The following is an 11,014-nucleotide window of genomic DNA, read 5'->3' as shown; positions in this document are numbered from 1 at the left end:
AACTTTCATCACTTCTATTTAAAATGTATTTAAAATCTTAAACAGTAAAATAAGGCAAGAGACAGAAAAAAAAAAGGCACACAGACTAAAAAAACAAAACTACATTCATTACCTGACTGCATAAAAATTCCAAATAATCTTTTTTAAATGCTATTGGAATAAGTGAATCTAACAAGGTTGTAGAAGTCAAGTCCAAAATATAAAAATCAAATCTCTTTTTATATACTGGCAGTGAACAATTGGAAATTCAAATTTTAGGAGGCATCATGTATACTAGTACCAAAAGCATGAAATATTTCGAGGTAAATCTAACAAAAATGTGTAAAAATATTGTGAAAATTACAGAATATTGATGATGGAAATTAAACTACATATAAAAAATAAAGCAAACTACCATGTCATGAATAGGAAGACTCAATATAGTTAAACTTTTAGTTCTTCCCAAAGTGAGCTATAGGTTCAACGGAAATCCAATGAAAATCCAAGTAAGGGTTTTTTTGGTAGAAAATAGCAAGCTGATTCCAAAATTTACATGGGCTTTACCTTGCACTATATCCAAAATTTAGCTCAAAATAGACAACAGGCATAATATCACACCTAAAATTATAACATCTTCTAGAATGAAAAAAGAAAAATCTTTGTAAACTTGTGTTAAGCAAAATGAGGTGTAAAATGGTATAGTAATTTGGGGGAGCAAAATAAGCAGTTTATTATTAGGTTAAAAATACTCTTATCACACAAGCCAGATAGATACTCCTTTTCTAAGTATTTTCCTCCACAAAATGAAAACGTATCCATAAAACTAAACTGCAAATGAATGACACAAGATTTACCTGCACAGTGTCGTGGCACTAGGGGACTGGCAAGGTAGTGGCATAGCCACGGTGCCCAGGCAAACTTCTCAAACCTCCCTGTGCTTTGGTCCCTAGAGGGAACTCAGCTACAGGCCATGCCCAATCAGGTTGAGGTTTGGAATGGGCCCTGGAAACCGGCATTTTAAAAACTTCCCAGGTGGCCAGGCATGGTGGCTTTTGTAATCCCAGCACTTTGGGAGGCTGAAGTGGGAGGATAGCTGGAAGCCAGGAATTTGAGGCCAGCCTGAGCAACACAGCAAGAGCTCGTCTCAATAAATAAGTGACTATTCTTTCAAGGCGATTTTGCTGTGCTGCTGGGTTTAAAGCTCTAGCAGGACAAGACAGTCATTGTTTCTAGTATACACGTCAACACATTGCAGGAGGGAATATCATATACAAATTACCGCTTAAAAACATTCAGGAAGAAACATACAAAGGAGCAGAGAATTATATATTCAACACATGTTTTGTGCTCTAGAAGAAATTAAACAGAACATGGAATCAAACAAAAATTAAAGATAAAACAGGTTAAAAGGGAAATTGGAGAGTAAAGAAAGCAAATGAAGGACAAAACACCATTAGAAATATCCAAGAACAGAATGATCAGCTGCCAGCAAGTCAGTGTCACCGAGGGAAGACCTGAAATACTAGCAAAGAGGAAAAAGACAAAAAGATTAAAGACACTGAAAGGAAAAGATATGGAGAACAGATACGATACAAAATAAAGCAAAACATAACATTTTTCTCACGTTTGAAACACGTGACAGGAAAGTGTTAATTTAGAAAAGTAAAATTCAACAGAAAATTAAAAGGCATGAAAATGGCTAATTAACATGTAGAAGGATTCTTTGTAAATTTAGGAAAACGAAAACAACATTCAGTTGGTGCAAAAGTAATTGTGGTTTTTGCCATTAATACCTCTTTGCAGATCACATCGTCAAAAATTGAAAAGATTGATGTGTGGGCAAAGGTGTAAAACTAGAAACTTGAATATAATGTTGACTAAAACTATCATTTTCAAATTCAAATACCACTTTACTTCAGCACATTTATCTTACATATACACTCGCAACTAGGAAAGGAATATGTACAAGTAAAGTCACTGTGCCATTTTTAGTCATTGTAAAAACCAGAAAAAGTCTAAATTTTTGTTTGTAGAGGATTAGTTTAAAATCATGGAATATCTATATAACGAAAAAGGTAGTTGTTCATTGGAAAATGCAGTAGCTGTCTATATTGATAGGGAAAGATCTTCAAGATTACTCAAGTGACACAACAGATATTTAACAATACCTATGAATGCATACCCTCCTGTTAGGGAAACAGGAGCCTAGGAGAGTCAGGGTGACACCACTTTAAAATCAACTACGTCTTAAACCTAATGAGGCACATTCCTTGCCAGTTACCACCTGTATTTGCCTCTTCTCACGCTGTTAATAAAGACGTACCCTAGACTGGGTAATTTATAAAAGAAAGAGGTTTAATTGACTCCTAGTTCCGCAGGGATGGGGAGGCCTCAGAAAACGTAGAATCATGGCAGAAGGGGAAGCAAACACATCCTTCTGCACATGGTGGCAGCGAGGAGAAGTACAGCAAGGAGAAGTGTGAAGTGGGGGAAAACCCCTTATGAAGCCATCAGATCTCGTGAGAACTCACTCATTATCACGAGAACAGCATGGAGGTAACTGCCCCCATGATTTGATTACCTCCCACTGGGTCCCTCCCATGACACATGGTGATTATGCGAACTACAGTTCAAGATGAGATTTGGGTGGGGATACATGGGTGAGACATAGCCAAACCATGTCACCACCCATGGTCATAGGATGCTAATGGCTGAGAAAAACGCCTGCAAGGACAAACTCTTATGACAGCAAAATGTCCCAATGTCCCAATATCACATAATAATATATGCTTTTAAAGATAATTATAGTCATGCTGTGGTGTGCTTGTGCACTAAAATGCCAAGGACAGCTTTCTTTAAACCAACAAGGAATAAATTTTGTCACACTGTCAGCCCACCGACATGTAGACATAATGTAGCTTAGCTTTTACATAGATACTATCCCTATATAAGAGAAACTTAAGACAAAGAGAGGTTCCTCCTCTTGCTTTCTGAGGATGCCCTACTTTGTATCTGAGTAGGTTTCAGTAAACCCTCTCTTCTCACTGCACTCTGCGACTCACCTTGAATTCTTTCCTGCACAAGATCCAAGAACCCTTATTTGGGGTCTGGATTGGAACCCCTTTTCTTGGCAACACTCCTATTACACTTGAAATTTTAATCGTATGCCTGTATTTCTTCTTTTTTATATATTAAAAATGTATATGTTTTCTATGAAAAAGAGTTGGAATTTTTTTTTAAGTTTTAGTTTTATATGGAGAAAATTATTAACTAGAAAATTAGACTATCAGAGAGACTTATAGTGTCACCTAGCTAAGATTTCATTCTCAAACATGGGCCATTACTTTTACTGGAATTAAGAAATTATATAACTATATTGGAACTAGTGTTGAATAATGTTATTCTTGTTCACATAAAGAAACATGAATAAATATACAATAACTATGATTTAAATCTGAAACAAGCACTAAAATTATGTGCACAGCATTCATTTTGCTACTATGCTGCAAACAGAATATTTTCCTCTCATAGCACCTGCAATGAAGGTCTCAAAGGAGTTTTGCATGGAAGGGCATTGAAGGGGACATGAAATTTTAACTAATACCACGAGCTCACATGCTTCAAACCCAAACTTGCTTATAACCAACCAATGTCACTTCTTAGAGAACAATATTATAGGCTTTTAATATTGTGATATAGTTTTCCCTTAAATTATGTTTTGTTATCTGAAATCCCAATTAATGGTTTTAGGGTTTTTTTTAATTTTTGTAAGACAGGGTCTCGAACTCCTGGGCTCAAGCGATCCTCCCACCTCAGCCTCCCAAAGTGCTGGGATTACAGGTGTGAGCCACCGCACCTGGCTAACGTTTGCTGTGGACACCGTACGACTTGTTAGCATAATCATAAGAAGACCCTAAAAATACATATTTTAGCTGCTCCCAGAGTCTCTCTGTGTTTCTATAGGACAGTGGGAAACTGGTGTAAATAATTAAGAAGCAAATTAATTATTTGTCAATTATGTACCCATCCTGTCTTAAATGCAAAGCAGAGGCAGCCAGTTGCCAATTACTTTTACAAGCTTCATTCTTAAGTTGAATTAGGAAAGACTAAGATGTAATCAGATGTATGTATTATCAAGTGATGAAAGTTATCTACTTTTTAAAATACTTTTTGATTTAGTCCTCCTAATTGTCCTATGATTGCAACTCCCAAAAAGAATCATAACGTAAAACCTACACCTAAGAAAATTTTGTTCTGATGCAGAGGAAATTCATCTACTTGCAAAACCACAGTGCAGGATTGCAGTTCAGATGTCAAGTTAACCTGATGAGTGATTGGAAAACACACACACACACACACACACACACACACACACACACTTTAGCTTTGTAAATTAAAAATCTGGAGCAAGCCACAGAACATGGTCTCTTTCAGAGGGGAGTGTCTTTGTTCTGCATAGCTGCTTTCCTGATGGTGTGGGCACCTCTAAGTGGTCTCTCCATTGTGCTGGACCTGGTTGCTGTGACTAACAATGGGTGGCTCTACTGGTCTGAAATCTAATGAACATGTTAGTCACCTGCATGCCTGCTCTTATTTAAAAGAGCCAGTTCACCTCCTTTTTTACATAGTCAATTTAGATCCTCTCAGAGAAATGCCAGAATGTTCAGGGGACACATTAGTGCTGAATTAAAACTAGCTGCAATTTCCAACTTTCACATGGTGGTGAGTACCAAAGGTAATAACAATGAATTTGTCATTCAGCCACAAGGGATTGATGCAGCCGATTAAGGCTACACTCTGCCCATAAGATTCTGCTCAGGTTTTTCACTCCATCGTGACAGGGGGAGATCACCGGAAGGGATGATTTCTTCCACTTACATCACATAGAACCCCTGCAAAGGGATTTTCACTCCACAAATACTTGCGATGGATTTTGTTATGTTCCAGACACTGCTTGACAACCTCTACAACGATTAACTCAGCTAATCCTCCGACAACACTTACTGATGAGTTCTATTACTCCGATTACTTACACATGAAGAAAGCTGGATGCTAAGTCACTTGTCCAAGGTCACACAGCTAGTGAATGGCACAGCTGGGATGTGAACACAAGCACTATGGCTTCAGAATCCAGGTTCGCCCTGACTTTACTACACCACTCCTGTGCTCGAGATAAAGCTGGGTTTCCAATCTCCGGATTGTTGACATTTAGGGACAAGTAATTATTTGTTGTTGTAGGCTATTCTGTACATTGCAGTGTCCCTGGCCTCTACCCACTAGGTCCCTGGAGCAATCCTCCCTCCCCTGAGCTGTGAAAACCAAAAATGTCTTCGGATACTGTCAAATATCTCTTTGGGGACAAAATCATCTCGTTGAGATATCATTCTGTATGTCTCTCATAGAAATAGAATGACTAAAAAGAAGAAATAATAGAAAAACGTGGGATTACTAAAAACAGTCGTAGTATGTCCATCTCTGTACATTTTGAGATAGAATTATTAGGAAATATCTCAAAACAGTCCTTTTTTTTGAGACGGAGTCTCTCTCTGTTGCCTAGACTGGAGAGCAATGGTGCCATCTCGGCTCACTGAAACATCTGCCTCCTGGGTTCAAGCGATTCTCGTGCCTCAGCCTCCCAAGTCGCTGGTATTACAGGCGCCCACCACCACGCCCGGCTAACTTTTTGTGTTTTTTAGTAGAGATGGGGTTTCGCCAAGTTGGCCAGGCTGGTCTTGAACTCCTGACCTCAGGTGATCCAACTGCCTCGGCCTCCCAAAGTGTTGGGATTACCGGCGTGAGCCACCGCACCCAGCCTCGAAATAGTCCTCCTTTTGGCTTTTATGTTATCTCTCCTTCCTAGAGTTTTTCTAATTTTTTTTTTGGCTCAGGCAGCTAGGAAGTACAGAGCTCTATTTTCACCTGAAGCCACAAGTATTTGAGGAATTCGTAGGTGCTCAATATTGTTAGATACCGCATATGCACAGAAATACAGGAAGTTACACGGATTTCAGCCTAGTTGAAGAAAAGCATCGACAGGGAAATTAGAATCAGTCACGCAGCCAGAATATACGTAAATGTTACCTTATGCGTCCTGTGGGAATGAAGCACGACACGACCGGTGGGGGCGGTAGTGAGCAGGGCCGGCTCTGCTGAGAAGGTCGGTGAGGAAAAGGCAAAGGCGAAGTGACATCCGGCCAAGCTCGCCATGTTGAGAAGGTAACGCAGTGAAGGCCCCGCCCAGCTGGGGTGGAAGACGCACGTCGGAAGGAACGCGGCCCACGGTCGGAAGCAGGCACCGATGAGCGCTGAAGGCTGGAGAACAAGAACAGAAAGCGCCCTCGCTTCGGCAGCACGTGTCCTGAAATCGAAACGGTACGGGGAAGGTTAGCAGGGCCCCTGCGCAAGGATGGCACGCAAATTCCTGAAGTGTTCCAAATAAATAAATGAATGAGTCAGAACAGGAAGTGGTTCTGGGCGTTTCAGGAATAATGACGAGCTGCCGGGAACGAGGGCTATGCAGGGGCTCATGGTGAGTTACCGAAGTTGTTACTAATCTGCTTTATGGTGAGAAGACAGAGATCGCGGTGTTGGCAGTGAAATGGAAAGTAAGGGGTGATTAAGGGAAAAGATTTGAAATTGAAGAATTGACAGGGAAAATAAGAACAAATGTGGTAGGCTGCTTCTCAGTGAGCTCCCAGTAACCCCTTTCTCCTGGGAGCCACCCTCCTGTGGGAGCTCCCCCCCGCCCCGCAGTGTGGGCTAGACCTAGTGACTCATTTCTAATGAACAGAATATGGCAGAGTAAGGGGTCACTCTTACAAAGGAATGTGACTTCCATCTTGGGTGTTAGTAACCTCTGGGGAGACCCACATGACAATGAAATGATGTCCCTGGACCAGTCAGAGAGGACCAGAGAACTGTCAGCAATCCCATGAGTGAGGCTGGACGTGAATGTGTCCCCCAATCCCCCACGTTCAGCTGTGAGATGACCACAGCCCTGGCCACAGCCTTGACTGCAGCCTTGTAGAGAACCTGGACCAGAGGATGCTGCTAGGCCACGCCTGGACTCCTGAGCCACAGGAACTGTGAATGGACCAAAGTGTGCTGTTTGAATCCACTAAATCCAGGGGGCATTACTTACACAGCAATGGAGAAAAAGTACGACAAGCTTACAAGATGAAAAATAACTTTCATCTCAAATATAGGACACAGTTTATTCAGTGTACATATTTAGGTATATGATTTTTCTGAAAATTAACCAAAGGGGGAATGAATAAAGAAATAGAAACCTCAAAGCAAGGAAAGGAAGAGAGCCCACATCTAATAGAGAAAATGTTGTTGCGCTTTAAGTACAGAAGCCAGAGATCTCTCTTCCATGGGTAATGGCCCTCCCGTGTTAGCCATCTACTTGCTGTCTCCAGCATTATGCAGCGACATGTAACTGGACTGTGTTCAGAAAATTAAAATGACTTATTCAAGGTAAATATCTAGGAACATTTCAGCCCTTAGGAAGTAGAATAATATTCTATCTCCTGTCTACAATCTCCATATTTTCTAACAGACAGATAATGCAACTCATTCTGCTATGCATCAGCTAGTTAACTAGCAATGCCTTTTCCTCTGCTGATGAGTACAGGAGTTCTTTGAAAGAATTGCTTGTTTCAAAGGGGTCGAAGTGCAGAGTACAATGGTGGTTGCCAGGGGTTGGAGGCATGGGGCATGGGGAGAGGTTGGTCAAAGGATACATAGATAAGATGAGTGCGTTCTGAAGATCTATGTACAAGACGATGCTGTCAATAAGAATGGATTACAGTATACTTGAAACTGTTAAGAGAGAAATGCTCTCACCACAAGAAAAACAAATAACTATGTAAGTGATGGATATGTTTAATAACTTTGACTGTGGTAACGGTTTGACAGTGCATGCATATATCAAAACTTCCCATTGTGCACTGTAAATATACACAATCTTTACTTACACTTCGACAAAGCTAGGGTGGGAGAAGGAAACACTATTATAAATCACAGCACACTTGAAGGAAAGAGGAAGGGACACCTATTTCAACATGTATGATCATAACAGGAAGAAGAATGTGAGTTCCATGAAGGCAGGCATTTGCTTTGTTCTCATCGTAGTCCCAGGCCCTGGCGCATGTTAGATGGTCCCTAGTGATGAGGTGAGTATAATTAATAATGGAGACGAATACTCAGGGTCCTTAAACATATGCGCAAAGCAAATACACTTTATCCTCTATGCAATTCTATATTAATTAGCACTCTTAGTTTATAAGCTTACTAACCATGTCTTGATGAGTGATTGTTATTCAAACTTTCAAGCCCATTGCCAGAAACCAAAGCTATCGGTCAGTGTGTTAGTGATCCCCAGGGAAACAGGAGCAATGGGATACACGTGGTGGATAATTTCACATGTCAGCTTGGCTAGACCAGGATGCTCAGATATTTGGTGAAATGTTATTCTGTATATTCCTGGGAGGATATTTTTGGATGAGACTGACATTTCAATGGATGAACATTGAGTAAAGCAGACTTCCCTCCGTAATGTGGGGGGTCGAGGGGGCTCATCCGAGCAGCTGAAGGCCTGAATGAAACAAAGGCTGATATCCCCCAAACAAGACATGCTTCTGTAGCAGACGGCTGCTGGCTTTAACTGCACCAGTGCCTCTTTCTTGGTCTCCAGCCTGCTGGTCCATTCTGCGGATGCTGGACTTGGCTATAGCCTCCACAATCTTGTGAGCAAACTCCTCAAAATAAATCTCTCTCTCCCCCCACCTCCCCCTCCACATTGTATTGGTTCTGTTTTTCTGGAGAGAGCCTTAACACAATGTGGATGTGTGTGTGCAGGTGCATATGCACATATAGAGGTTTTTTTATTTTTTATTTTTTAATACCTTTTTTTTTTTTAGAGATGGGGGTCTCACTATGTTGTCCAGACTGGTCTCAGATGGGCTCAAGCAATCCTCCCGCTATGGTTTCCCAAAGTACTGAGATTATACACATAAGCCACTGTGCCCAGGCTAAAGAGATATATTTTAAGGGAAGATCTGATTCTGCAGTTCAAGTCTGAAGGCCACCTGCTGACAGGCTCCCCTTTTCTCAGAGGGTGCTCCATTTTCTGTTAAGACCTTATTCCACTGACTGGATGAAGGCTGCCCACGCAATGGAGGGGACTTGGCTTCCTCAAAGCCTACTGATTTAAATGTTAGTCTCATTTTTAAAATATCCTCACAGAAACATCTGGAATAAAGTCTGACCAAATATCTGGGTACAGTGATCCGGCCAAGTTGAGACATAAAATTAACCACCATGGCCTACACTTTTATCTTTTTGGCTGCAATTCTGTCAAAGACTTCTGCTCTTCATAACATCTCACTCACTAGCTCCACGAAGCCATATGATACAAACCTTGCCTGTGTAGCCTTCAGTTTTTTTCCAAAAGAAGTCTATTAAACGCTAGTCAAGTATCTTCTCCTCCAAGCTCAGTAGCTTGGGCCTTCAGCAGCTGTTCGCCATTCCTATCCATCTCCCTGAGCTACCCTGGCATTATTATCAGGACACTGGAGGAATCTCTCTATGTGCCTCTAAAGATTCAGCACCCAAACATGATAGAAATCACTGTGATCACGCCGTATCTATATATCTGCCCATCCCTTTAAATCATTCCAATAAAGCAGATTAGAAGCAGTAATAGGATTCAGCTGCTTGCTTTATACTGTTGATGGTTCTGGTTTAAGGACCATCAATGATATAAAGAAGGCAGCTGAGTCCTATTACTCAGCTGCTGAGTATAAAGAAGGGAAACTAGTTTGAGGATGCTAGACATCCAGCTAACATCCTCAAACCATTTTCCTTTAACTTCTAACCAAAATGCCAAGCAAATCGGGGTGGGGGGGCAAGGTTAACATTAACAACATAAGACAGACCACCTAATGTCAGACTGTGCATGGTGTTGGCGATAATAATAACAAAGATGAAGGTTGGCTGAGAAAAATCTTGGCCAGAATTCAGCACATCGTACCTAAGGATACTCCATCAGAAACAGACCACTTGGAAAAGCTGAGAGTGTTTGTTTTCTGAAACTGAAGTACCTGTAGCAACTGATCCAAGGTTCTGGAGAATAGAATTAATAGAAGGAATCAAACTTATGCTATTTTAGAAGGTTTTTTTTAAGAACTCCATAGTGTGGCCAGGCGCAGCGGCTCACTCCTGTAATCCCAGCATTTTGGGAAGCCGAGGCGGGAGGATCACGGGGTCAGGAGTTCGAGACCAGCCTGGCCAATATGGTGAAACCCTGTCTTTACTAAAAGTACAAAAATTAGCCAGGCATGGTGGCATGTGCCTGTAGTCCCAGCTACTTGGGAGGCTGAGGCAGGAGAATCGCTTGAACCCGGGAGGCGGAGGTTGCAGTGAGCCGAGATCGCACCACTGCACTCTAGCCTGGGAGACAGAGGGAGACTCCCCATCCCCCAAAAAAGGAACCCCATAGTCCAATTATATGTATCCAGGACCCTATCCAGAAATGAGAGGAGGAAGTACCTGCCCACTGGGAGTGTCAGCAGAGGGCGTTTGCTTCATTCTACTCTCAAAGACCCTCACATCTAACCTGCTCCCCCTGACATCCAGGCCTTTTCATCTGAGGTCAAAGTGCTATTGCCATGCAGCTTAGGCTTGCATGCAATAATGACTTGCTTATACATTTTTGTAAATGTGCACATAGGTCTAATTAATGGTTTTCCTGTGGACACGTGATAGACCTGTGCAGATTCTTTGGGTCATTTTTGTTTGGTTCATAGTTCATTCTGCAACATTCTAAACTCTTGCCAAGCTGCAGTGAGCAGGTTCTCTATTTGCCTTCTATCTGCTAATCATCTTTCAGTGCTGTCTATCTCTTGTAGGATAGCACAGGATAACTTCCCTCAGCCAGTTGAAGCACCGTCTACACTTGTGCATAAATCAGCTAATATTAGCCAGGTGTGGTGGTGTGCACCAGTAGTCCTAGCTATTTTAAAGGCTGAGA

General features: G+C 41.5%; 1 non-coding gene across 1 annotated transcript; it reads left to right on the top strand.

The window, feature by feature from the left end:
• The first annotated feature begins 6,311 nt into the window (after window positions 1-6,311).
• Window positions 6,312-6,420, top strand: LOC116274284. The gene has a single exon (XR_004182917.1). It is a non-coding gene; the product is annotated as a U6 spliceosomal RNA (small nuclear RNA).
• The last annotated feature ends 4,594 nt before the right edge of the window (window positions 6,421-11,014 follow it).

This window comes from Papio anubis, chromosome 3 (assembly GCF_008728515.1).
Source record: "Papio anubis isolate 15944 chromosome 3, Panubis1.0, whole genome shotgun sequence".
Lineage (NCBI taxonomy): Eukaryota > Metazoa > Chordata > Mammalia > Primates > Cercopithecidae > Papio > Papio anubis.
The sequence above is the reverse complement of the archived record's forward strand: the minus strand, read 5'-3'. Positions and strand labels throughout refer to the sequence as shown.